This window comes from Hemiscyllium ocellatum, chromosome 12 (assembly GCF_020745735.1).
Source record: "Hemiscyllium ocellatum isolate sHemOce1 chromosome 12, sHemOce1.pat.X.cur, whole genome shotgun sequence".
NCBI lineage: Eukaryota > Metazoa > Chordata > Chondrichthyes > Orectolobiformes > Hemiscylliidae > Hemiscyllium > Hemiscyllium ocellatum.
This window is the reverse complement of record NC_083412.1, coordinates 99,739,231-99,766,886: the sequence shown is the minus strand read 5'-3', so window position 1 is coordinate 99,766,886 and position 27,656 is coordinate 99,739,231.

Sequence of the window (27,656 nt, the reverse complement as noted above, 5' to 3'; positions counted from 1 at the left end):
CTTTATATCCTCAATCTTGCTTGCTTTGGGATGGACTCCATCAGAACTGAAAACATTTTTCTGGCTGACGTGATCTGGTATTTTGTACTATCAATCAGAAACACATGGAAAGTACTCAATGACCAACTCAAGGTAAGATAGAACTCTTGGATTAACAGACTCCAATAACTGCCAATCCACGTTATTGCATTTCTGCCATCAAACGATGAACATTATGGTCATACCGTGCTGTTGCCTGAAAGACAGACCAAATGGCAACCATTGGAAACAGCACCATTCAACTAGCATCCTAAATGTTGTGAATTCTTGGGATTCAGACCAGCCAAGGTCAGCTCAGTAGCCCTGCTTCACATCCTGCTTGGAAAAGAACCTTATTTCAGATGATTTAGGATTGAATACTTCCAACGTCATCGTGTTATACGGACAACTTTAAAGTGAAAGATTGAGGTGCCTTGGTCTAGGCATACTGTTATAGTGGCATCCTTCTTAAGTATAGACATAATGGAGCCAACCTATTCTATGTGACCGTCGATCTTCCAAATTATACCATTTCATTCCATCTCATTAAATTCTCCTGAAGGCTTCTGAATATGCTGACTACACTTCTTTGGAGAATCAATGAATGGGATTCTATCTGGCTACTGGACTTAGAAGAAAGGGTGCTGGTAAGAAAGGACCAAGGAAGATTCTGGGAGAAGTCAGTTCAGTCACCAAGACTAAGAAGAGATTGCAGAAGACAAGTATTCATCAAGAGGAAGAGTATCCAACAGAGCTAGTGAGAAAACAAAGGTTTCTGGGAGACATCAGCGCAGTCACCACGAATGAGAAGGGGATTGAAGACATAGGTTTGGCTGATCAGAAACTAGTGTTGCACACTGAATGAGTAGTGCTTGCAGAAAGATAATGGTCTTTCTTTTTGTCATTGTAGCCTGCTAGGAATAAACAGTGGTAGGGGAGACATGAATTTAGTGATTAGTGAATTAGATTGTGCAATCAGATTGTTTTCTGTAGCTCTTAAGGTTTGATTTGGCAGGAGAACTTGGCTCAGAGAAATGCTCCTCCTGCAATAAGGAGCAGAAACCACCAACTGATGAGCTTATAGATTTTAGACAATTTATCTTTTGGAGTATTCACAATGTCAGGAAGAATGATATCCAACGCAGACTATGGTTTCTGTGTAGGTTGGAAGTCAGGGTTGATTCCCCAAAACAGGACACCTTTTATATAACGTAAACTTACACAGACCAGAAGGTTAAAAAGTGTTTGGAGGAAGGACAGGTAGAATGGTGGGAATATTTAAACTAGGTTTAAACCATGAGTGATTGCGGTAAGAGAGAGAATACACATTGAGGGCAATCACAGTGTAAGTGAAAACATAAACCCAAGTGTTGTAGGTTTTGTTACAATTGGTGGGGGCAATACAAAATCAAAAAGTTAATAAAGTAAACAAGAAAGGGAGAAGTATTAGACTTGTGATCACATTGATGCAAGGCATCTGACCTGAAAAGTCTTGTAATGGTTGATAGATTGGACATCATCAGTGTCACAGAGGCACAATGGAATGATTCCAATCAACGGGAAACGTATCTGAAGGAGTATAAAGTATTCAGAACAGGAGAGAAGGGTTGGTGTGCAAGTATGACTGAACTCCAGCATGGAGACTCAGGCTGTTGAGAATATAAAATCAAAAAGGGAAGACAAGAAGCATGCTGAGTTGAATCAACGTTGGCAGATGTAGACTATTGCTAGTTTGCTCCAGGACTCTTGTATTCATCCCATGCTCATCCTCAGGGTATCCTGAGTGAAGCTGGGAGCTGTTTCTTGAAAGTATGCGATAAACGAGTGAGTAATCTTCAATCTTAATCGTTAAGAGATTTCAACTTCAAAGCAATGACTACTGGAAAATGCTCTTGTTATTTTGCACACAGAATGATCCCATATACAATAAATTTGATTAGAGATGCTTACTTTTGATGGCAGGATGGAATGTTGGCAGAAAGCTCCTTGAGGGGCAGCTCGACAAAACATGAGGCTTTTTAAAACTGTATTCATTTGTGGGATGTGGGCATTGACATCTGTCCAGCATTTATTGCCCATTCCTAATTGCCTTTGAGAATGTCGTGGTGAGCTGCCTTCTTGAACTGCTGCAGTCCACCTCCTGTTAGGGAGGGAATTCCAAGGTTTTGACCCAATGACAGTGGTGAAATGGCAATATATTTCTAAGTCAGAGTGGCGAATGGCTTGGAGAGGAACTTAAAGGTGGTGATGTTACCATATGTCTGCTGCCCTTGTCCTTCAGACAATAGATGGAAATGATCGTAGGTTTGGAAGATGCTGTCTGAGGATCTTTGGTGAACTTCTGGCATGCATCTTGCAGATAATACACACTGCTGCTACTGAGTGTTGGTGGTGATGGGTCTGGAGGCTTGCCAATGTCGTGCAAATTAAGTGGGCTGCTTTGTCCTGGATGTTGGAGCTGCACTTATCTAGGCAAGTGGGGAGTACAGCTGCAAATGTGTTGCTGGTCAAAGCACAGCAGGTTAGGCAGCATCTCAGGAATAGAGAATTCGACGTTTCGAGCATAAGTGGGGAGTATTCAATCATATTCCTGACATGTGCCTCTTAGATGATGGAGTGGCTTTGGGGAGTTGGGAGGTGTGTTATTTGCTGCAGTATTCCTAGCCTCTGACCTGCTCTTGGGTTGATGCGGTCAGTCCAGTTGTGTTTCTGGTCAAGAATAACCTCCAGAATGTTGATAGTGGGGGATTCAGTGATGGTAACACCGCTGAATTTTAAGAGGCAGTGGTTAGATTGTGTCTTATTGATGATGATGATTACTTGCCACTTGTTAGCCCAAGCCCATTTATTGTAAAGATCTTGTTGCAATTGGACATGGACCTCTTCAATATCTCAGAAGTCGCAAACAGCACTGAACATTATGCAATTATCAGTGAACCTCCCCGCTTCTATCCTTATGATGGACGGAAAGTCATTGATGAAGCAATTGAAGAGGTAGGACTGAGGACGCTAACCTGATGAAATTCCTGCAGAGGTGTTCTGAAGATGAGATGAGTGACCTCCAACAACCACAACTATTTTCCTATGTGTCAGGTATGACTCCAACCACTGGAGAGTTTGACCTTGGATTCCCATTGATTCCAGTTTTTCAGGAGGTCCTTGATGCCATAATCGGTTGAATGCAGCCTTGATTTTAAGGGCTGTCACTTTCACCCCAGCTCTGGAATTCAGCTCTTATGTCCATGTTTGAACCAAGGGTGTAATGAGGTCAGCAGCTGAGCAGTCTGGCGCAACCCAAACTGGACATCACTGTGCAGGTTATTGTTAAGTAGGTTCTGCTTGATATCACCGTTGATGACACATTCCATCCCATGTTATATGTTTGGGTTTAGCTGTTAGTTCTGAGCCCAACACTCTGACTGAATGGTGAGAATGTTCTTTTTTTTCAGCAAGCTGACAGTGAACATGATAAAGCGATTGCTGAGAAAACTAGGGAGCTTCTCTGTTTCCAAGTTCTGAGAAGAAGGAAACACCCAGTGTCCCTTCCCATCTTTGTCGCATTGACCTGCAAGCTATACCTTTTCAGATAACAACCTTGTCTTTTCAAAGTCATTGATTGAATCTTCTTTTCAGCGCACTCACACAGTGCATTCCAGATCCTAACCACTCATTGAGTGTGAAGGTTGTTCCTCGTGTCTTTATTGCTTCTTTTGCTGATTACCTTCAATCTGTGCCCTCTGGTTCCTGATCCTACCATCAATGGAAATAGTTTCTCCCAATTATCTCTCTCTAAATCCCTCAAAATTTGAACACTTCAATCACATCTCCTCAACCTTTTCTTTCCCAAGGTGACCAGTTTCCCCTTCTCCTGTCTATCCATGTAATTCAAATAACTTATCTCTGGAAATATGATCATTAACCCCTCCTGCACTTTCTCCATTGCTTTCAAAGCCTTGATAAAGGGGGAACTGTACACGATGGTCAAGTTAATGCTAAAACTGTGTTTTCCACCCCAATGATGGTGTTACCATATTGGTGTTGCACAGAACATGGTTGGAGGAGTATGAGTTGATGTGGGTGTACTTTTTGTGAAGTGCAGTGGCATTGTAGGTGGGTGGAAGGCTGGTTGAGGTTGAATATTGAATGATGAAATGGGTCAAGCAAATAGATTATTTCACTCTCGCATGCACATGTGTACACACACACGCGCGCGCGCGCACACACACACACACACACACACACAAATATATCAAGTCCCTCAGCTGTACTGAAGGATGGCACTTTGGAGGGCTCAGCCAATGAGGTCACATGGATAGAGCTCAGGAATAGGAAGGGCACAGTCACTTTGTTGGGATTGTACTACAGGTTTCTAAAAGCAAATGGATGATAGAGGAACAGATATGTGGAGAGATTATGGAAAAATATGAAAACAACACGGTTTGTTATGTTTTTAACTTCTCCCATATTGACTGGGACTATCTTAGTGCCAGGGACTTGGATAGGGAGAATTTGTCAGGCATGTCCCGGATAGTTTATTGAAACAAAATGTGATTAGTTTAACTCGGGAAAGGGTTACTCTAGACCTAGAAATGCAGAATGAGTATGGCCAGGTGATTGAAGTTTGATTGGGGAAACATTTCGGGAAAAGTGACCATAATTCTGTGAGTTTAAGTTACTTATGAATAAGATCGAGAGTAGTCCTCAGGTGAAAGTATTAAATTGGGAGAAGGCTACCATAATATTAGATAGAAACTGGGAATGCATATTAGGAACAGCTGTTTGAGGGTAAATCCACAATCTGGCATGTAGGAATCTCTTAAAGGCCAATTGATTAGAATTCAGGACCAGCATACTCCAGTGAAAATGAAGGATAAGAACAAAGACCAAAGAGAATTACAGTGCAGGAACAGGCCCTTCAGTTCTCCAAGCTTGCGCCGATCCAGATCCTCTATTTAAACCTGTCGCCTATTTTCTAAGGATCTGTATCCCTCTGCTCCCTGCCCACTGACATATCTGTCCAGATACATCTTAAATGATGCTATCATGCCTCCATGTCCTCTGCATTCCAGGCACCCACCAGCATCTGTGTAAAGAACTTTCCACGCTAAGGATGGCAAGATTTGAGAAACTTGGATCACAAGAGAAGTTAAGAGCTTAGTCAAAAGGAAAAATGAGGCATAAATAAGGTTTAGGAAACTGAAGCATTACGAAGGTTAAAAGGTGCCATGAAATGTCTTTGGCAAACAGGATTAAAGAAAATTCCAATATGTTTTATACGTATATGAGGAGCGGGAGGATAGTCAGAGAATGATAGGTCTATTCAAGGACAAAGGAGGGAACTTAGGCATGAGCCAGAAGAAGTGGATGTAGATGGTATACACAAACAGAAGAACATGACAGATGGTGAGGCTCAGGAGGGATATGTTGATATTCTAAGGCATGTTAATGTAAAGATGGAGGAGTTTTTCGGAGTTTTGAAAAGTATGAAGGTAGATATAGAGTCATAGAGATGTACAGCATGGAAATAGACCCTTCAGTCCAACCCGTCCATGCCAACCAGATATCCTAACCCAATCTAGTCCCACCTGCCAGCACCCGGCCCATATCCCTCCAAACCCTTCCTATTCATATACCCATCCAAATGCCTTTTAAATGTTGCAATTGTACCAGCCTTCACCACTTCCTCTAACAGCTCATTCCATACACGTGCCACTCTCTGTGTGAAAAAGTTGTCCCTTAAGTCTCTTTTAGATCTTTCCCCTCTCATCCAAAATCTATGCCCTCTAGTTCTGGACTCCCAGACCCAAGGGAAAAGACTTTGTCTATTTACCCTATCCATGCGCCTCATAATTTTGTTAACTTCTATCAGGTAACCCTTCAGCCTCCGACGCTCCAGGGAAAACAGCCCCAGCCTGTTCAGCCTCCCTTTAAAGCTCAAATGCTCCAACTCTGGCAACATCCTTGTAAATCTTTTCTGAACCCTTTCAAGTTTCACAACATCCTTCTGATAGGAAGGAGACCAGAATTGCAATCAATATTCCAACAGTGGCCTCGCCAATGATCTGTACAGCCACAACATGACCTCCCAACTCCTACACTCAATACTCTGACCAATAAAAAAAAAGCATACCAACTATCATCTTCACTATCTACCTGCGACTCCACTTTCAAGGAGCTATGAACCTGCACTCCAAGGTCTCTGTGTTCAGCAATACTCCCTAGGAGCTTTACCATTAAGTGTATAAGTCCTGCTAAGGACTTTCCCAAAATGCAGCACCTCGCATTTATCTGAATTAAACTCCACCTGCCACTTCTCAGCCATTAGCCCATCTGGTCAAGATACTGTTGTAATCTAAAGTATCCCTCTTTGCTGTCCACTACACCTCCAATTTTGGTGTCATCTGCAAACTTACTAACTGCATCTCTGTAAACATCCAAATCATTTATGTAAATGACAAAAAGTAGAGGACGCAGCACCGATCCTTGTGGTGCTCCACTGGTCACAGGCCTCCAGTCTGAAAAACAACCCTCCACTACCATCCTCTGTCTTCTACCTTTGAGCCAGTTCTGTATCCAAATGGCTAGTTCTCCCTGTATTCCATGAGATCTAACTTTGCTAACCAGTTTCCTATGGGGAACCTTGTCGAATACCTTACTGAAGTCCATATAGATCACATCTACCGCTTTGCCCTCATCAATCCTCTTTGTTACTTCTTCAAAAAACTCAAATTCCTGAGACATGATTTCCCACACACCAAGCCATATTGACTATCCCTAATCAGTCCTTGCCTTTCCAAATACATGTGCATCCTATCCCTCAGGATTCCCTCTAACAACTTGCCCACCACCATCAGGCTCACTGCTCTATAGTTCCCTGGCTTGTCCTTACCACCCTTCTTAAACAGTGGCACCACATTAGCCAACCTCCAGTCTTCCGGCACTTCACCTGTGACTATCAATGATACAAATATCTCAGCAAGAGGCCCAGCAATCACTTCTCTAGCTTCCCACAGAGTTCTAGGTTAACCTGATCAGGTCCTGGGGATTTATCCACCTTTATGCATTTGAAGACACACAGCACTTCCTCCACTGTAATGTGGACATTTTGAAAGGTGTCACCATCTATTTCCCTACAGTCTATATCTTCCATATCTTTTTCCACAGTAAATACTGATGCAAAATACTCGTTTAGTATCTCCCCCATTTTCTGTGGGTCCACACAAAGCCTGCCTAGCTGATCTTTGAGGGGCCCTATTCTCTCCCTAGTTACCCTTTTGTCCTTAATATATTTGTAAAAACCCTTTGGATTCTCCTTAATTTTATTTGCCAATGCTATCTCATGTCCTCTTTTGACCCTCCTGATTTCCCTCTTAAGTATACTCCTACTTCCTTTATATTCTTCTAAGGATTCATCTGATCTATCCTGTCTATGCCTTACATATGCTTCCTTCTTTTTCTTAACCAAACCCTCAATTTATTTAGTCATCCAGCATTCCCTATACCTACCAGCCTTTACTTTCACCCTAACAGGAATATACTTTATCTGGATTCTTGTCATTCCATTTCTGAAGGCTTCCCATTTTCCAGCCGTCCATTTACCTGCGAACATCTGCCTCCTATCAGCTTTTGAAAGTTCTTGCCTAATACCGTCAAAATTGGCCTTTCTCCAATATAGAACAAAGAACAAGGAAAAGTTTCAGCCCAGGAACAGACCCTTCGGCCCTCCAAGCCTGAGCCAATCCAAATGCAATGTAGACTATATATATAAAAATTCTGATTATATATGAATCCTGTCGTGATTCTTGTGTAAAAATCTATTCTCTACTTCAATATGCAGTCACATGGACATCATAGTCTATTCAGGTAATATGTTTCTTTAACTTTCTTAACTGGGGTTTTGAAAAGCATAGTTCTCACTGTTTTATTTCTAATCTAATCTGATTTTTTATGCTACGGCATTGAGATGTATTTTGACCTGGTTTTTGTTTTTGATAGAAGGTTTTAAGGCAGAGGTTCCAAGCTGTCTATTGAAAATTCATAAAGTAAACAGCTGGGGTGGCCTTAGTTTTCTTATTAAAGTTGGGACAATAGACGCAGCTTGAATGAATGGGTGTAATCAAGCTCCCAGAAAACCAGGATGTTTGCTTGTAGCTTTCAGCAATTGTTGCAGAGATCTCAGCAGGTTTAGGAAACTACAGTACATTTCTCCCTGTTACACTTTCTCAGAGTTTTCTCTTAGTGTATTGCTGCTGCTGGAGTTGCATATAAGACTGTGTTTTTCTGAATTTGCCTTTGTCAAGGGTGTGTTTATGACATGTTACTATATTGGAACAGTTAATTAGTAATATGTTACTGGATCTATTAATTAGTTAATCAATATAATAGAGTTACAGCTAAGCTAATTTTTTCTTCTGTTCTTATAGTATATGAATAAAGTGCCTTACTTGACATTACATTTAACCAATCAAATTGCATTTGGAACGCAACACCTTATGCTTACATTTAAAATAAATAAAATCTAGTGTCTATGCTACTTTAAAATATTTGGAGAGGGTTTGGTCCGGTCTGTAAGTCTACTCACGTAAAGTTCTTTTGAGTTAGTGGCATGATTAGCCCTCACTAATGGGTAAAGCCCATCGGGTCTGTCTTGTCATTGTATGGCCATGATTGATCAGGTCATTCAGTTTCTTGACAGAAATTAGATTTAATAAACTTGCTTGTTTGAAGTGTTAACAGGGCATAAACTGGAAAGAGTGCAAAGAAGATTTAAGAGGATCTTGCCAAGACTCATAGGCCTGAGTTATAGGGAGAGGTTGGCCAGAGTAGGACTTTATTCCTTGGAATGTAGGGGAGTGAGGGGTGACTTTATTGAGGTGTATAAAATCACGATGGACATCGATAATGTGAATGCATATAGTCTTTTTTCCCCCAAGGGTGGAGAATTGAATATGAAAGGGCATTATTTTAAGGTGAAGGGGGAAAGATTTAAGAAGAACCTGAGGGCCAACATCTTCATATGAGAGTGGTGCATATGTGGAATGGGCTGCCAGGAAAGTGGTTGAGGTAGATACAATAGCAACATTTAAAAAAAAAACATTTAGATAGGCACATGGGTGGGAAGGGTTTAAAGGGATATGGAGCAAATGCAGGCAATTGGACCTGGCTGAGTGGACACCATGGTCAGCATAGACCAGTTTGGGTTAAAGGGCCTGTTTCCATGCTGTATTACTCTATAAATGAAAACAAACCTGTCGATTAATTCTTTCGCATCTGTATCACTCTGCTCCCCACTTACTCATGAATTTGTCCAGACCAATCTTAAATGAATCTACCACCTCTGCTGGCAACGCACTCCAAATGCCCACCACTCTCTGTGTGAAGTACTTACTGCTTGTATCCCCCTTAAACTTTCCACCTCTCACCTTGGAAGCGTAACCTCTTGGTATTGAATCCTTCACCCTGGGAAAAAGCTCGTCTCTATCCACCCTGTCTACACCCTTCGTGATTTTGTAAACCTCAATCTTGTTTTTTCTAATGAAAATAAACCTAACCTACTCAACCTTTCTTCATAGCTAGCACCTTCCATACCAGGCAACATCCCCGTAAACCTTTTCTGTACCCTCTCCAAAGCATTCACATCCTTTTGGTAATGTGGCGACCAGAACTGTACACAGTATTCCAAATGTAGCCAAACCAATGTCCTGTACAATCTTAACATGACTTGCCAGCTCTTATACTCAATACCTCATCCAATGAAGGCAAGCATTCTATATACGCCTTCTTGACCACCCTATCCACCTATGCAGCAAATTTCAGGGTACAATGGACCTGCACTCCCAGATCTCTCTGCCCATCAACCTTTCCCAAGGATCTTCTGTTCATTGTATAATTCGCTCTAGAATTAATCTTGCCTAAATGCATTGCCTCATATTTTTCTGGATTGAAAACCTTCTGCCACTTTTCCGCCCAAATCTCCAGTCTATCTCTATCCTCTTGTATTCTCTGACAGTTCCTTTTGCTTTCTGCTACTCCACTAATCTTCTTGTCATCTGCAAACTTGCTGATCATACTAACAGTGCCCTCTTCCAAATCATTTATGTATATTACAAACAACAGTGGCCCCAACACTAACCCCTGTCGAAAACCAATGGTCATCTTTCTCCATTTCGAGAAACTCCCTTCAGCTAATACTTTCTGTCTCCTGTTGTTCAACCAGTTCTTTATCCACTGAGCTAGAACACCCTGCACACCATGTGACTTCACTTTCTTCATTAGTCTACCATGGGAACCTTATCAAACACCTTACTAAAATCCATGCATATAACATCAACAGCCCTTCCTTCATCTAGCAACTTGGTCACTTCATCGAAGAACTCTATTAAGTTGGCAAGGCACGATCTCCACCGCACAACTTTTAGATCTGGTCTGTCCTTTTCCATCTCTATTTTAAATCTAACAGAATTATGGTCGGTGGCCACAAAGTGCTCTCCCACTGACACTTCAGTCATCTGCCCTGCCTTATTTCCTAAGAGTAGGTCAAGGTTTGTACTTTCTCTAGTAGGTACATCCACATACCGAATTAGAAAGTTTTCTTGTACAAACTTAACAAATTCTTCTCCATCTAAACTCTTAACACTACGGCAGTCCCAGTCTAGGTTTGGAAAGTTAAAATTCCCTACCATAACCACCCTATTATTCTTACAGATAGCTGAGATCTCCTTACAAGTTTGTTTCTCAATTTCCCTCTGACTATTAGGAGGTCTATAATACAATCCCAATTGGGCACTCATCCCTTTCTTATTTCTCAGTTTTACCCAAATAACTTCCCTGGATGTATTTCCATGAATATTCTCCCTCAGCACAGCTGGAATGTTACCAGGAAGTGAAGGGATCTATCCCAGAATACTGAGGTAGGCAGGTGAGGAAATTATATGAAATCTCTGAATCCTCTTTAGTCACAGGAGAAGTCCCAGAGAACTGGAGAATAGCCGATATTGATTGTTTGTTTAAGGAAGGCGATAGGTATAATCAGTGAAATTACAGGTTGGCGAACCTTACATCAGTGGGAGGGAAATTATTGGAGAAGATTCCTAGGGATAGGATTTACTCATATGGAAAAAAATATGGACTTATTAGTGCCAATCAGCATGGCTTTGTGTAGGGAAAGTCCTGTCTCACAAATTTGATTGACGTTTTTGAGGAAGTGACAAAGATGATTATGAGGCATAGCAGAAGATGTTGTCTATTTGGACTTTAGGAAAGCCTTTGATAATGTCCTTCATAATGCAACATTCCTGATGAAGGGCTTATGCCCGAAATGTTGATTCTCCTGCTCCTCAGATGCTGCCTGACCTGCTGTGCTTTTCCAGCATCACACTCTCGACTCTGGTCCAATTCACAGTCCAATTCTTGTAGGTTGCATCACAGAGTGTTATTTGCTCAGGAACATGTCTGTCAGGACGCACAGTTAAGCTGGAAATCAGGATCCCATTGAAACCGAATTTTTCAGTATTTCCCATGCAACATAAGACCTCATAAAATGGTTGATAAGTCAATTACTTACTTTCCACAAAATTAACAATAGCTATGAAACAAGGAATAAAGGAAGGTAACAATTTAGACCACCATGTTCGTATCATAGATTTATAGAGTCCCTACAGTGCAGAAAGAGGCTATTCAGCCCATCAAATCACACTGACTTTCTGAAAAACATCCCATCTAGACTTAAACTGATTTCATCCCGTTTGCCAGCATTTGGCCCACATCCCTTTCAACCCATTCTATTCATTAATTTTTTTAAAGTGAAAAATGAGGACTAGCTTTTGTTAAAAATATAGTTAAAAACTTAAAGCAGCCTTCATTTTTAAAAATTTAACATTTTAGAACACCTTTTTAAAAAGTTAAAACCAAATTTAGATGGTTCGCTGGACTCACTAGCATGTCATCTCCCCACTATTTCTTGAGGAGGTATACAGTTTATCTTGCCACTCTCAGAGGACTCAGACAATATTGTCATCACTGGATAGTTCTAAGTTTATCCAATGAAAAAAATTGACCTACTATTGGCCCGCTGTGAACTTTAGTCATCCTGGATGCGAGGAATCCCTTCTCACCTGTGCTCACAGCTGCCACAAGGACTTTTGTTGGAAGCAGAACCAGGGTACCTCCTGTGATAGTCATGGATTGCTGTAAGGGAGTCAGTTGACACAATGGATGCCATTGCAATCAAACTAGTATTTGAAAGTTACCCTTCAACACCAAACAGGATCACAAGTGTGATCACTGAAGAAAGTAAACACAGTCCAGTGAAGTTATTTGGGTGGAACTGAGAAATAAGAAAGGGATAATCACCTTATTGGGATTATACTATAGGCCTCCCAATAGTCATAAAAACATAAGAACTCGGAGAAGGGGTAGGTCATTTGGCCCTTCAAGCCTGCTCGGCCATTCAATAAGATCATGGCTGATCTTTACATAGCCTCAGCTCCACTTACCCGCTGATTCACCTTAACCCTTAGTTCCTTAATTCCAAACTGAATGACTTCAAATTTATTAACATTGTTCTCCATCTGTCAGATCTTTGCCCACTCGCTTAAACTGTCTATGTCCAGTTGGAAAGTTTCACAGTCCTCTGCATACTTTGGTCTACTACTCATCTTAGTGTCATCTGCAAACTTTGACACACTGCACGTGGTCCCCAACTCCAAATTATCTGCGTAAATTGTGAATAATTGCAGCCCCAACATTGTTGCCTGAGTCATACCAATAGTCACTGATCGCCAACCAGAAAAGCACTTACATGAGGCCCATACTAAGTAATAAAAAATTATTTGGCTTTAAGGACAATATTATTCAAATAGTTACCTTCAGAGAAATTATTTTATTGTGGCAGTTTTCCGCAGCCCTCTTCTGAGACTCTGTACCTCTGTTGGATATGGTGGCTCTGGCACTTAGGCTGTTGGAATTATCTGTAGTCCCAGCTGTGGCTACCACTCTGTTGCGCAGCTGGTATGACAGAACTGCTGGCCAAGTTGATGGCCAGTGGCTGCCTGAGGCAGAACTTACTCCTGAATGAGAAGTGAAAATGCATCCATGCAATTGTCACTCCATGGAACATTAAGTGTCTCTTTGGGTGGCCTGATTGGATACCTCTCATCTGAAAATTCCTGCTTCATGTGTGGACATCAGTTAGAGACAGGGACAAACTTGGCTCAGATCAAATAATAGCCAAGCACTTTACATCCAAGCTCACACCATCCGCATCGATTTCATGGAATCAAAAACTTTACAGCTACTTGTGGAATTATATTCCAAGGAACAGTTGTGAGCTTTCAGTGAGAAGAGGAGAAAGTATGAGGCTAAAAAGCAATAATTAATGTTAGCCTTGCATCTTTGAGACAATTGCCTTTGCCCTCCTTTTTTATTCTGACAACTTTCTCTTTAAATTTATATGTACTTATTTGCCTTCAGTAGGACTTGAAATTTTGGGTCTATTTCAGTAGCAAATTACAAAAAGCAATAACTCATTTTACACTATGATTGCTTTGCTCTTTCCTTGATCAATTAAAAAAATAGTTACAGTGTGAATCGGGATGATCATTTATTAGAAGCATATTTTGCACGACTGACAATCATTTTCAGATTTTGTTAATCCTAAGTAATACACAACTGTGCATGATTAATTTTGGGGTTATTCTCTTGCTCAATATTTTCAAAATCAATAAGAAATACAAGATGCAACCAGTAAAATGTACAAGTTAAAGAAAATAAAAACTGTGAGACGGGGGAGGAAGCTGGGAGATTGACTGGCAAAGCCAGTGGCTAGACTACACCGCTAAACCAGCAAAAGATCATTCAATACATGTGGGAGGATGTAGGTGGGGGAAGGTGCATATGATAAAAGTGCACATAATATTTAATATTTTTGATGCTTAGTGTAAATCTGAAAAGGCAATTCTACTAATTTTACCATTAACATTTTATGGAAAACTCTCATTTTTAAGTATTGGTTCTGTTTAAAGGAGTGTGTGGATGCTGCAAATTCTTGAGCAAAATATAATGAGGCTTCTCTCCATTCACTCAGCAACAGAGGTCCAGCTTGTAACTTTGAAGACCTCAGTCAGAAAGAGGACACAAAAATCTAACAAGGCAATAGAAATACTAAAATCATCTTATATTTATTGAATTAACAGCAGGTCAAATTAGTAAATTTGAACTCATAATTATGGTTCTCTGCCTAACATTTACACTTTTAGGAATGGAGCAGAAATAATAAGAAATAGCCTATCTTATGTTTTACTTTTTCCTCAATTTACAATAGAGGAAAAATAGAACAAAACAATCGAATCTGTTTCCCCCTTCCACCACATCTGCAAGATCGAGCCTCTGTTGTATAATTAAGCTGATTATTTACTCAATATGCAAATTATTTGAAATGATTAAAAAAACACAAGCACACAAAACAACTTGGCAACTATGGTAGTGAAAGATTTCCTTTCAGATCTCATTTAAAATTGTAAAGAATACTGTTGTAGCAATGACAGTGGTCACATTCTGTATATAGAAAGTTACACTATTTATACACTCTGCTTTTGGTAATTCACATTTTTACCAAAATAATTTTGGCTATAAAATTAGAAATATATCAACTGTCAAAATATTACGTAATGATAAACATTGCATATTATAGCAGATGGTAGCAAAGAGCTGTGAAGTGAACTCGTAAACAGCTATTAAAATCCACTGCACGTTCTCTCCCATCACAGATAATAAGCACATAGGGCAGTTTTATAGTATAACGAATTCCACTTTTGCATTCAGCACAACAGGTAAGACATTCCAAATGAAGAATTCCTAAGCAACAGCATCCTTGCTTTTACTAATACATAATGTATATTCACACACACAAACATAAATAGCAGATAACATTTATGTAACACCTTTAAAGTAAAAGCAAACTGTTATGCCCCCAGCTGATGTTACCACTGGACAAGTCAGATTCAATAATGAAATCTGGCTTGATAGATTTTTTTTTGGTTTGCTTAACATGATGGTCTTTCACTGGTACATAAGCAAATAACACTACATATTTGTTTACAACAATAAATCAGAAGTTTATTGCACAGAAGAATTGAAAAAAAATCTATTTCAAGAAATATAACACTTGAAATATTCCAAAAAAAAGCAGTAAAGTCCCATCTCATTACAGTTAATCAAAATCTAGAGGAATTTTATTTTCCTGTTAAATCTGCAAGTTTAACTTAACTGCTCATTCTCAGTTCCTATCCTGTGAGCTGTAAAGCCCTCTTGACTACTTATCAAACTCTGCTTTGAATAACCAATGCATGTTTCTAATGAAATGCACTTGGTCTAGAAGTTTCACAAGCTAAATTCTTTCACTGAAGTAAGTTACTCCCTTAACTGTTGTAAACTGTCTCTTTCCTAGGATAGACTACGCTTGAATCTCACCCAATCAACTCTCCTTTGAACTGCACCCAAATACGTTGAACTTAGGTACCAAATAAATACTTAGCAGCTACCTTTACCAAGGAAAAAGATGCTGTCTAAGTCACTTTGAAAGAAGAGTGAGGTGGTTGGGCTAAAAATGTATATACGTGAGGCTTGGACTGACTTAGTGAATGGTTGGATTGACGACTTAATCATAGAACTATATAATGGTAGTGTCTCTATGCCTGCAACAGGAGACCTGGGTTCAAGACCGATCAGCTCCCAAAAGTAATAACATCACTGAATCAGGGTGTTTTGAAAATATTGTAATCTAAACAGGAACAAACATGACTTGTATATGGTCACTCAAAACAGGGCTTTTGTGGCACAGTAATCATGTCCCCATCACTAAACCTGGAGCCTCGATTGAAGTCCCATCTGCCCCAGAGGTGTATCATAGTATATCTGAACAGGTTGGTTGAAAATATCTCCAATGAAAACACAGAAGGAGGTTTAATCCTTGCAATTGTATAACAGCTTTGATACTCTGGCAAGTCTTTTGGACAACAGCGGGATCTGCAGGGAGAATGAGCAGACTGATGAAGGAATTGCGGTGCAGGATGTCATTCAATTATGGGGGTGGGTAAGTGGAGGGAGCTTAAAGGAATGTAATTATAGTAAAAGATCTTTGATCTGGGAATAGATAGTGTTCTCTGCAGTAGTGAATATGTATCCTAAAGTCTGCTTTGCCTATCCAGTTCAAGAAAAAGGATATTCCTTTGGGCTAGAAAGGGACTAGCAGTTGGAAGGTAAGAAACCAACAGTTGTCTATTCAAAGATAGTGGAATCAAGGGTTATGGAGATAAGGCAGGAAGCAGATACTGATTAGGAATGATCAGCCATGATCATATTGAATGGCGGTGCAGGCTCGAAGGGCTGAATGGCCTACTCCTGCACCTATTGTCTATTGTGGTTCACATGCATGCCAATGATATAGGTAGGAGTAGGAGACAGGTTCTGCAAAATGAGTATAAACATCTGGAAGTTAAATTAAAAAGCAGAGCCAAAAATTTAATCATAAGAATATGAGCAAGATCGCATTGGCTAAGTAAAATCAGAGTTGAATAATTGGCTCAGCGCTATGAAAGAAATGAATTTTGAAAGGTGGGGCAATAAAGGAGAAGTACTATTGGGAAGGTCTTCATCTGACTTGTGCTTGGACAACTATACTAATGAATTGCATAATGGTACTGTAGAGACAACTTTAAAGTGAAATAGTGAGATTGTTTCGGTTTTCACCAAGGAAAGGGAACTTTTTGTGAATGAAAACTTTGAAGAGCTGGGATCCAGTCTTGACAAGCTCAAGATTAATGAAGTTGATGTGCTGGAAATATGAAAAACATTAAGAATGATCAGTCCCCAGGGCCAGACCAGATTTAGCCTAGGCTGCTCCAGGAAGCGAGAAAGGATATTTGCCCCCTCATTCTCCACAGGAGTCGTACCGGGGGATTGGAAGGAGGTGAATGTTGTTCCTCTTTTCAAGAAGGGTAATAGGGAAATCCCTGGCAATTACAGACCAGTCAGTCTTACGTCTGTAGTCAGCAAAGTTTTGGAAAGAATTCTGAGAGATAGGATTTATGACTATTTGGCAAAGCCTAGTGTGATTAAAGGCAGTCAGCATGGCTTTGTGAGGGGCAAGTCATGCCTCACAAATCTTATTGAGTTGTTTGAGGAGGTGTCAAGACAGGTTAATGAAGATCAAACAGTGGATGTGGTGTATACTTTTTCAGAAAGGCATTTGATAAGGTTCCCCATGGTAGGTTCATCATAACGTCAGGAAGGAAGGGGTACAGGGAGATTTGGCTATCTAGATTCAGAATTGGCTGGCTGACAGAAGGCGAGGGTGGTTGTAGATGGAAAGTATTCTGCTTGGAGGTCAATATTGATTGGGGTCCCACAGGGGTCTGTTCTTGGGTCTCTGCTCTTTGTAGTTTTTTTATAAATAACTTGGATGAGGAGGTTGAGGGGCAGGTTAGTAAATTTGCAGATGACACAAATGTTGGAGGCTGCAAATGTGTTGCTGGTCAAAGCACAGCAGGTTAGGCAGCATCTCAGGAATAGAGAATTCGACGTTTCGAGCATAAGCCCTTCATCAGGAAATGTTGGAGGGGTCATCAATAGTATAGAGGGCTACTGCAGGCTGCAGCATGACATAGACAGGATGCAGAGCTGGGCTGAGAAATGGCAAATGGAGTTCAACCTGGATAAATGTGAAGTGATGCATGTTGGAAAGTCGAATTTGAATGCCGATTATAGGATTAAAGACAGGATTCTTGACAGTGCAGAGGAACAAAGGGATCTGGGTGTGCAAGTGCATAGATCCCACAAAGTTGCCACCCAATTGGATATGGAAAGCATATGGAATGTTTTGGCTTTCATTAACAGGGGGATCGAGTTTTAGAGCCACGAGGTTTTGCTGCAGCTCTACAAATCCCTGGTGAGACCACACTTGGAATATTGTGTCTAGTTCTGGTCGCCCTACTAAAGGAAAGACACAGATGCTTCAGAGACAGTGCAAAAAAGGTTTACCAGGATGCTGCCTGGACTGGAGGGCTTGCCTTATGAAGAAAGGTTGAATAAACTTGGACTTTTCTCTCTGGAGAGAAGGAGGAAGAGAGGAGACCTGATCGAGGTACACAAGATAGTGAGTGGAATAGATAGAGTCAATAGCCAGAGACTTTTCCCCAGGGCAGGATTGACTGGTAGGAGGAGTCATAGTTTGAAGATATTAGGAGGTAGGTATAAAGGAGACGTCAGAGGTAGGTTCTTTATGCAGAGAGTTGTGAATGTATGGAATGCATTGCCAGCTGTGATGGTGAAACCAGAGTCATTGGGGACACTTAAGTGACTGCTGGACATGCACATGGATAGCAGTGAGTTGAGGGGTGCGTAGATTAAGTTGTTATACTTTACATTAGGATTAAACCTTGGGACAACATCGTGGGCCAAAGGGCCTGTTCTGTACTGTACGTTTCTATGTTCTATGAGAGGAGGAGGGCTCAAGACTTGTACACTTATTGGCAAGGTTCGAAGGAGTGTTGTTAAACAGAGACCTTTGGAGTACAGGTTCATAGTTCCTTGCAAAGTGGAATCGCAGGTGGGTAGATAGTGAAGAACATGATAGGTATGCTTGTCTGTATTGGTCACAGCATTGAGACAGGAGTTGAGAAGTCATGTTGTAGCTGGACAGAATATTGGTTCGGCCACTGTTGAAACATTGTGTGTACTTCTGGTCTCCCTCCTATAGGAAGGATGTTGTGAAACTTGAAAGGGTTCAGAAAAGATTTACAAGAATGTTGCCAGGGTTGGATGGTTTAAGCTATTGGGAGAGGCTGAATAGGCTGGGGCTGTTTTCCCAGGAGCGTCGGAGGCTGAGGGGTGAACTTATAGAGGTTTGTAAAATCATGAGGGACAAGGATCGAGTAAATAGACAAGGTCTTTTCCATATGGTGGGGGAGTCCGGAACATGAGGGCATAGTTTAGGGTGAGAGGGGAAAGATCTAAAAGGGACCTAAGGGGCAACTTTTGCATGCAGAGGGCGGTGCATGTATGGAATGAGCTGCCAGAGGAAATGGTGGAGGCTGGTACAATTAAAGCATTTAAAAGACATCCGGATGGGTACATGAATAAGAAGGGCTTAGAGGGATGTGGGTCAAGTGCTGGCAAATGGGACTAGATTAGGTTCAGGTATCTGGTTGGCATGAATGTGTTGACCAAAGGATCTGCTTCTGTGCTGTACATCTTTATGACTCTGAATGGATCTTTATCTGAATTCTCCTAGCATTTGTAACAAGATGGATCGATTGATAGTGCAAATAGAAAGATACTGCCATGATATAACAGTTATAAAGAAACCTGAATGAAGTATGGCTGAGGCTGGGAACTAAATATTGAAAGGTAACATGGAAATATAGAAAATAGATGCATGAGTAGCCAGTTCAGCCCTTCAGGCCTGTTCTGCCATTCAATGTTATCATTGTTCAGCATCCAACTCAGGACTCTGTTCCTGCTTTCTCCCCATATTCTTTAATCCTTTTTCATCCTAAGGACCATATCCAACTCCTTTTTGTGACTTGAAGGTGCTGGTGTTGGGCCGGCATTGGACTGGTGTGTATAAAGTTAAAAATCACATAATAGCAGGTTATAGTCCAATAGGTCTTTTTTGAAAAGAATAGCTTTTGGAGCTTTGCTCCTTCATTAGGTGGTTGTGGAGATACTCCACAACCATCTGATGAAGGAGTAGCGCTCTGAAAGCTACTGCTTCCAAATAAACCTGTTGGACTAAAACCTGGTGTTGCGTGATTTTCAACTCCTTTTTTAAAACATTTAATGTTTTAGCCTGAACCATTTTCTATGGCAGAAAATGTTACATGCTCACCACTCTCTTGGTGAAGGAATTTTTCCTCACCTCAATCTTGAATTGCCTACCCTATATCTTTTGAATGTGACACATGGTTCGAGACACCCCAGTCATTGGGAACATCCTTCCACCATTTACCCTATCTAACCCTGTTAGAGTTACGTAGATTTCTATGAGATCCCCCTCCACCCATTCTTCTAAACTTCAGTAAATATGTTCAATCCAGTATCTCTTCATACATCAGTTTGTTATTCCAGAAACCTTTGTTACATTCCCAAAGAGCTCAAACATCCTTCCCAGATAAGGATACCAAAACTGCATATAATATTCCAATGTGGTCTCACCAAGGTTCTGTGGAGTTGCAGCAAGACATCCCTGCTGCTGTACTTGAATCCTTTCACTATGAAGACCAACATACCATTTGCCTTCTTCACCCCTGCTACACATACACATGTAATTTTAGCAACTGGTCTACAAGGACGACCAGGTTTCATTGCAAATGCCCCTTTTAAAACCTATTGCCATTCAAATAATAACCTGTATTCATGTTTTTGCTACCAAAGTGGTTAACCTCACATTTATCCTCATTATATTGCATCTGCCATTAGTTGCCCACTCACTCTATTTGTCCAAAGCACACAGAGGCATCTCTGCATCTTCTTCACAGCTTTATGTCATCTGAAAATTTGGAGATATCACATTTAGTTCCTTCATTTAAATTATTGATACATATTATGAACAGCTGGGGTCTAAGCACCAATCTCTTCAGTATCCCACTTATCACTGGCTGCCACCTGGAAAAAGTTCCGACTCTACCTGGAGTTTTTTCGTTCAGCAGAACAAAGTGCGGGAGTATTGACCAGGGCAGGAAGAGAGGGAACATCAACTAGGGGGCTGACAGGAAGATGAATCACTGCTTTAAAAACTTACCTTGAGCATTGGGGCCTTCCATTTTTGTTTCAGCAGGGGGAAGAGCGTGAGCATCAACCAGGAGGCTGATGGGAAGGTGGATAGCTGCTTTCAAAACTTACCTTATGAATACATGGAGCACATGCTGAGCAGGAGCGGACACGGGACTGCTGAGTCAGTGAAGTTACCCGAAACATACTTAGATAGTGTCTCCCACCCATCCTCCTCCTCTGCGCCGGATTGGTAAGGTAACTAGTTTTTAAAAAATTCTTTATATTTCCACAGTCACTTTCGGAATTCAGAATAGTGGGAATGGCGGTCAGGGGAGTTGACTGTTCCTCCTGCAGAATGTAGAAATTAAGGGTCACCACTCATGTCCCTGCTGACTTCATCTGTGGGAAGTGCACCCAACTCCAGCTCCTCAGAAACCCCATTAGGGAACTGGAACTGAATGAACTTTGGAGCATTCGGGAAATGCTCAGGGTTATTGAGAGGAATTACGGGGAGGTAGTCACACCTCAGGTGCAAGAAAGAGGGAGATGGGTTACCGTCAGGGGACTGAAAGTGAACTGTCAGGCAATGCAGAGAACCCCAGTGGCCGATCTCCTCATTAACAAGTATACTATTTGGATACCTTTGAGGGGGACGACTTACCAGGGGTAAGCCATGGGGTACAGATCTCTGGCACAGAGTCTGTTCCTGTTGCTCAGAAGGGAAGGTGGGAGACGTACAGTGTATTAGTCATTGGGGTCTCCATAGTTAGGGGGACAGATAGGAGGTTCCATGAGAACTAGAGAGACTTACACTTGGTCTGTTGCTCCCCAGGTGCCAGGGTTCATGATGCCTTGTATGATGTTTTCAAATCCTTGAGGAGGAGGGACAGCATCCCCAAGTTGTGGTCTACATAGGTACTAATGACATAGGAAAAGGGATGGGGATTTAAGGCAGAAATACAGGGAGCGAAGGTGGAAGTTTAGTGTGTGAGAACAAACAGAATTGCTATATCTGGTTTGTTGCTCGTGCTATATGCTAGTGTGGTGAGGAACGGGGAAAAGAGGAGTTGAACATGTGGCTACAGGGTTGGTGCAGGAGGGAGGGTTTTGGATACCTTGATAATTGAGGTTCATTCTGGGGGAGGTGGGTCCTCTACACCTAAACCAGAGGGGTATCAATATCCTGGAGGGGAAATTTGCTAATGCTCTTCGGAGGGTTTAAACTAATTCAGCAGGGGGATGGGAACCTTAATTGTAGTTCCAGTGTCCAGGAAATTGGGAGTAGTGAAGTCAGAAATGTGGTTTGATTGTTGCAAGAGTTCACTGGCAAGCAGGAAGGCGGTTTGAAGTCTATTTTGATGCCAGGAGCACCCGGAATAAGGTGGGTGAACTTGCAGCATGGATTGAAAGACATGGATAGAGCCGGTACATGAATGGTTGTTGCAGATTCCAGGAGATAGATTTTCAGTAAGAACAGAGAAGATGGTAAAGGAGGTGTGGCATTGATAGTCAAGGACAGTGTTACAGTAGCAGAAAGGATGTTTGAGGACTCGTATACTGAGGTAGTATGGGCTGAGATGAGAAACAGGAAAGGAGAAGTCATTCTGTTGGGAGAATTCCATAGGCCTCCGAATGGTGTACAAGAAAGGTTTGCAAAGATAATTCTGGATAGGAGCGAGAGTAACAAGGTAGTTGTTATGGAGGACTTTTAAATTTCCGCATATTGACTGGAAATACAACGGTTCGAATACTCTAGATGGGTCAGTTTTTGTCCAAAGTGTGCAGGATGATTTCCTGACACAATATTAGACAGACCAACAAGGGGCGATGTCACTTTGGATTTGGTACTGGGTAATGCACCTGGCCAGGTGTTAGATTTGGAGGGAGGTGAGAACTTTGGTGTTAGTGACCACAACTCACTTATATTTACTTTAGCGATGGAAAGGGATTGGTACATACCACAAGGCAAGAGGTATTGCTGGGTGAAAGACAATTATGATGCGATTTGGCAAGATTTAGGACGCACAGGATGGGGAAGGAAACTGCAGGGGATGGGCACAATTAAAATGTGGAGCTTATTCAAGGAACAGCTACTGCGTGCCCTTGATAAGAATGTACCTGTCAGGCAAGGAGGAAGTGATTGAGCAAGGGAGCTGGGATTTATTGAAGAAGTTGAATCTCTTGTCAAGAGAAAGAAGAAGGCTTATGTTTGGATGAGATGTAAAAGCTCAGTTAGGCCACGTGAGAGTTACAAGTTAACCAGGAAAGACCTAAAGAGAGAGCTAAGAAGAGCCAGGAGGAGACATGAGAAGGTTGGCAGGTAGGATCAAGGAAAACCCTAAAGCTTTCTATAGGTATATCAGGAATAAATGAATGACTAGAGAAAGGCGGAACCCTCCAACCACAAGGGATGAACTCAGATTTCTCCAGTTTCCTCATTACCCCACCTTGTCTCAGTCCCAACCCTCAAACTCAGCACCACCTTCCTAACCTGCAATCTTCTTCCTGACCTCTCCGCGGCCCCACCCCCACTCCGGCCTATCACCCTCACCTTATCACCCTCACCTTAACCTCCTTCCACCTATCGCATTTCCAATGCCCCTCCCCCAAGTTCCTCCTCCCTACCTTTTATCTTAGCCTGCTTGGCACACTTTCCTCATTCCTGAAGAAGGGCTCATGCCCGAAACGTCGATTCTCCTGCTCCTTGGATGCTGCCTAACCTGCTGCACTTTTCCAGGAACACATTTTCAGCTCTGATCTCCAGCATCTGCAGTCCTCACTTTCTCCTCCAATACTGAGATACAGGCTAGTAGATTGGATGGGATTGAGGTGCACAAGGAAAAAATGCTCGAAATTCTGCAAAGTGTGCAAATAGATAAGACCCCTGGGCTGGATGGGATTTATCCCAGGATTCTCTGGGAAGCCAGGGAGGAGATTGCAGAGTCTTTGGCTTTGTTCTTTGTTGTCATTGTCTCCAGGAATAGTGCCAGAAGATTGGAGATAAGCAAATGTTATCCTCTTGTTCAAGAAGGGGAGTTTAGCCAACCCTGGTATTATAGACCAGTGAGCTTTGCCTTGGTTGTGGGTAAAGTGTTGGAAAAGGTTATAAGAGATAAGATTTATAATCATCTAGATGGGAATTAGTTGTTTAGGGAAATCAACACTGTTTTGTGAATGGCAGGTCGTGCCTCAAAATCCTTATTGAGTTCTTTGAGAAGGTGACCAAACAGGTGGATAGGGGTAAAGTGGTTCATTTGGTGTATATGGATTTCAGCTTATCTATGTCCGTCTGTAACCTACAACATCCTTCGTCACTATTCACAACTCCACCGACCTTAGTGTCATCTGCAAATTTACTAACCTACCCTTCTACGTCCTCATCCAGGTCATTTATAAAAATGACGAACAGCAGTGGACCCAACACCGACCCTTGCGGTACACCACGAGTAATTGGACTCCAGGATGAACATTTCTCATCAACCACCTCCTTCTGTCTTCTTTCAGCAAGCCAATTACTGAACCAAACTGCTATATCTCCCACAATCCCATTCCTCCACATTTTGTACAATAGCCTACTGTGGGGAACCTTATCGAATGCCTTGCTGAAATCCATATATACCACATCACCTGGTTTAATCTCATCTATCTTTTTGGTCACCTTCTCAAAGAACTCAATAAGGTTTGTGAGGCACGACCTACCCTTCACAAAACCGTGCTGACTATCCCTAATCAAATTATTCTTTTCTAGATGATTATAAATCCTATCTCTTACAACCTTTTCCAACACTTTACCAACAACTGAAGTAAGGCTCACTGGTCTATAATTACCAGGGTTGTCTCTACTCCCTTTCTTGAACAGGGGAACCACATTTGCTATCCTTCAGTCTTCTGGCACTATTCTTATAGACAATGACAATTTAAAGATCAATGTCAAAGGCTTGGCAATCTCCTTCTTGGCTTCCCAGACGATCCGAGGATAAATCCCATCCGGCCCAGGGGACTTATCTATTTTCACACTCTGCAGGACTTCTAATACTTCTTCTTTGTGAACCTCAATCCCACCTAGGCTCGTAACCTGTATCTCAGTATTCTCCTTGATAACATTGACATTTTCTAGAGTGAATACTGTCGAAAAATATTCATTAAGTGCTTCCTCTATCTCCTCTGACTCCACACACAACTTCCCACTATTATCCTTGATTGGCCCTAATCTTACTTTCGTCATTCTTTTATTCCTTAAGTACCTATAGAAAGCCGTAGGGTTTACCTGATCCTATCCGCCAACAACTTCTCATGTCTCCTCCTGGCTCTTTTGAGCTCTCTCTTTAGGTCTTTCCTGACTATCTTATAACCGTCAAGTGCTCTAACTGAGCCTTCACATCTCATCCTAATATAAGCCTTCTTCTTCCTCTTGACCAGAGATTCCACTTCTCTCGGAAGACTTCGCGACGGCTGGTGGGTAAGTTTGGTCGTTTATTTAATAGTTAAGTTGAAAGTTTTCCTTTAAAAAAAGCGGTAGCAGACCCGGAAGGCGCGCTAGGTTACCTGGGTAAGGTTTTTTTGTCTCTCTCCCCTTATTTAAACGCGCAGGCGAGTCACCCGAGGCACTACACGAGTAGTGCCTCCCACCCTTCCACCTCCTCTAACCTAATAATAAGACCAATTGTGACTAGCGGGTAAGTGCTGCTTTTTCCTTGTTTGTTTCTTTCGATTTAGTTGGTTTTTGTTGTTTTTTTTAAGGAAAGCTTACTTTTAGAGGGATGGCAGTGCAGAGAGGGCAATGTTCCTCTTGCAACATGTATGAGGTGAGGGAAGCCATTAGCGTCCCTGCTGAGTACACTTGCAAGAAGTGCACCCATCTCCAGCTCCTCCAAACCTGTGTTAGGGAACTGGAGCTGGAGTTGGATGAACTGCGGATCATTCGGGAGGCAGAGGAGGTCATAGATCGGAGCTTTAGGCAAGTAGTTACTCCGAAAGTTCAAGATAGATGGGTGACAGTGAGGGGGAGTGGGAGGAGGAAGCCAGTGCAGGGACCCCCTGCGGTCATTCCCCTCAAGAACAAGTATACCGTTTTGGATACTTGTGGGGGGGATGACTTACCAGGGGCAAGCAACGAGGTTCAGGCCTCTGGCACGGAGCCTGGCCCCGTTGCTCAGAAGGGTAGGGTGGAGAAAGGTAGAGCAATTGTTCTTGGGGACTCGATAGTGAGGGGTACAGACAGACGGTTTTGTGGGGGCGACAGGGACTCACGTTTGGTATGTTGCCTCCCAGGTGCAAGGGTACGTGATGTCGCTGATCGTGTTTTCCAGGTCCTTAAGGGGGAGGGGGAGCAGCCCCAGATCGTGGTCCACGTTGGCACCAACGATATAGGTAGGAAGAAGGGTGAGGATGTCAGACAGGCTTTCAGGGAGCTAGGTTGGAAGCTCCGAGTTAGAACAAACAGAGTTGTAGTCTCTGGTTTGTTACCCGTGCCACGTGATAGAGAGTCGAGGAATAGGGAGAGAGAGCGGTTAAATGCGTGGCTACAGGGATGGTGCAGGAGGGCGGGATTCCGGTTTCTGGACAACTGGGGTCCTTTCTGGGGAAGGTGGGACCTCTATAAAAAGGATGGGCTACACCTGAACCTGAGGGGCACCAGTATCCTTGGGGGGAGGTTTGCTAGTGCTCTTTGGGAGGGTTTAAACTAACTCCGCAGGGGCATGGGAACCAGGACTGTAGCTTTAGGATACAGGACCTTGAGTGTAGGGAGGTTAGGAATAATGCAGCGATCTCTAAGGAGGGTGCCTGTAACCAGAAAGGTGGATTGAAGTGTGTATACTTCAATGCCAGAAGTGTAAGGAATAAGGTAGGTGAACTTGCAGCGTGGGTTGGTACCTGGGACTTCGATGTTGTGGCCATTACAGAGACGTGGGTAGAACAGGGACAAGAATGGCTGTTGCACGTTCCAGGGTTCAAATGTTTTAGTAGGATCAGACATGGGGGTAAAAAAGGGGGAGGCGTGGCATTACTTGTCAAAGACAGTATCACAGCAGTGGAATGGACGATGGAAGAGGACTTGCCATCTGAGGTAGTTTGGGCTGAGGTTAGAAATAGGAAAGGTGAGGTCACCCTGTTAGGTGTTTTCTACAGGCCTCCTAATAGTCCTAGAGAAGTAGAGGATAATATTGCGAGGATGATTCAGGAAAAGAGTGAAGGTAGCAGGGTGGTTGTTATGGGGGACTTTAACTTCCCAGATATTGACTGGGAGAGCTATAGCTCGAGTTCATTAGATGGGTCGGTGTTTGTACAATGTGTGCAGGAGGGTTTCCTGACACAATATGTCGACAGGCCAACAAGAGGGGAGGCTATATTGGATTTGGTTCTAGGTAATGAACCAGGCCAGGTGTTAGACTTGGAGGTAGGTGAGCACTTCGGGGACAGTGACCACAACTCGGTGACTTTTACTTTAGTGATGGAGAGGGATAATCGTGCGCCGCAGGCCAAGAGCTATAGCTGGGGGCAGGGAAATTATGATGCAGTGAGGCATGACTTAGGATGTGTGGATTGGAAAAACAGGCTTCAAGAGAAGAACACTAATAAGATGTGGGGATTGTTCAAGGAGCAGCTACTGCGTGTCCTCAATAGGTATGTACCAGTCAGGCATGGTGTAAAGGGCCTTGTGAGGCAGCCGTGGTTTAGTAAGGAATTGGAGTCCCTTGTGAAAGGGAAGAAGGCGGCATATGTAAAGATGAGGCGTGAAGGTTCAGTTGGGGCGATTGAGAGTTATAAGGTAGCCAGGAAGGAGCTAAAGAGGGAGCTAAGAGAAGCGAGAAGGGGACATGAAAAGTCTTTAGCTGGTAGGATTAGGGAAAACCCAAAGGCTTTCTATA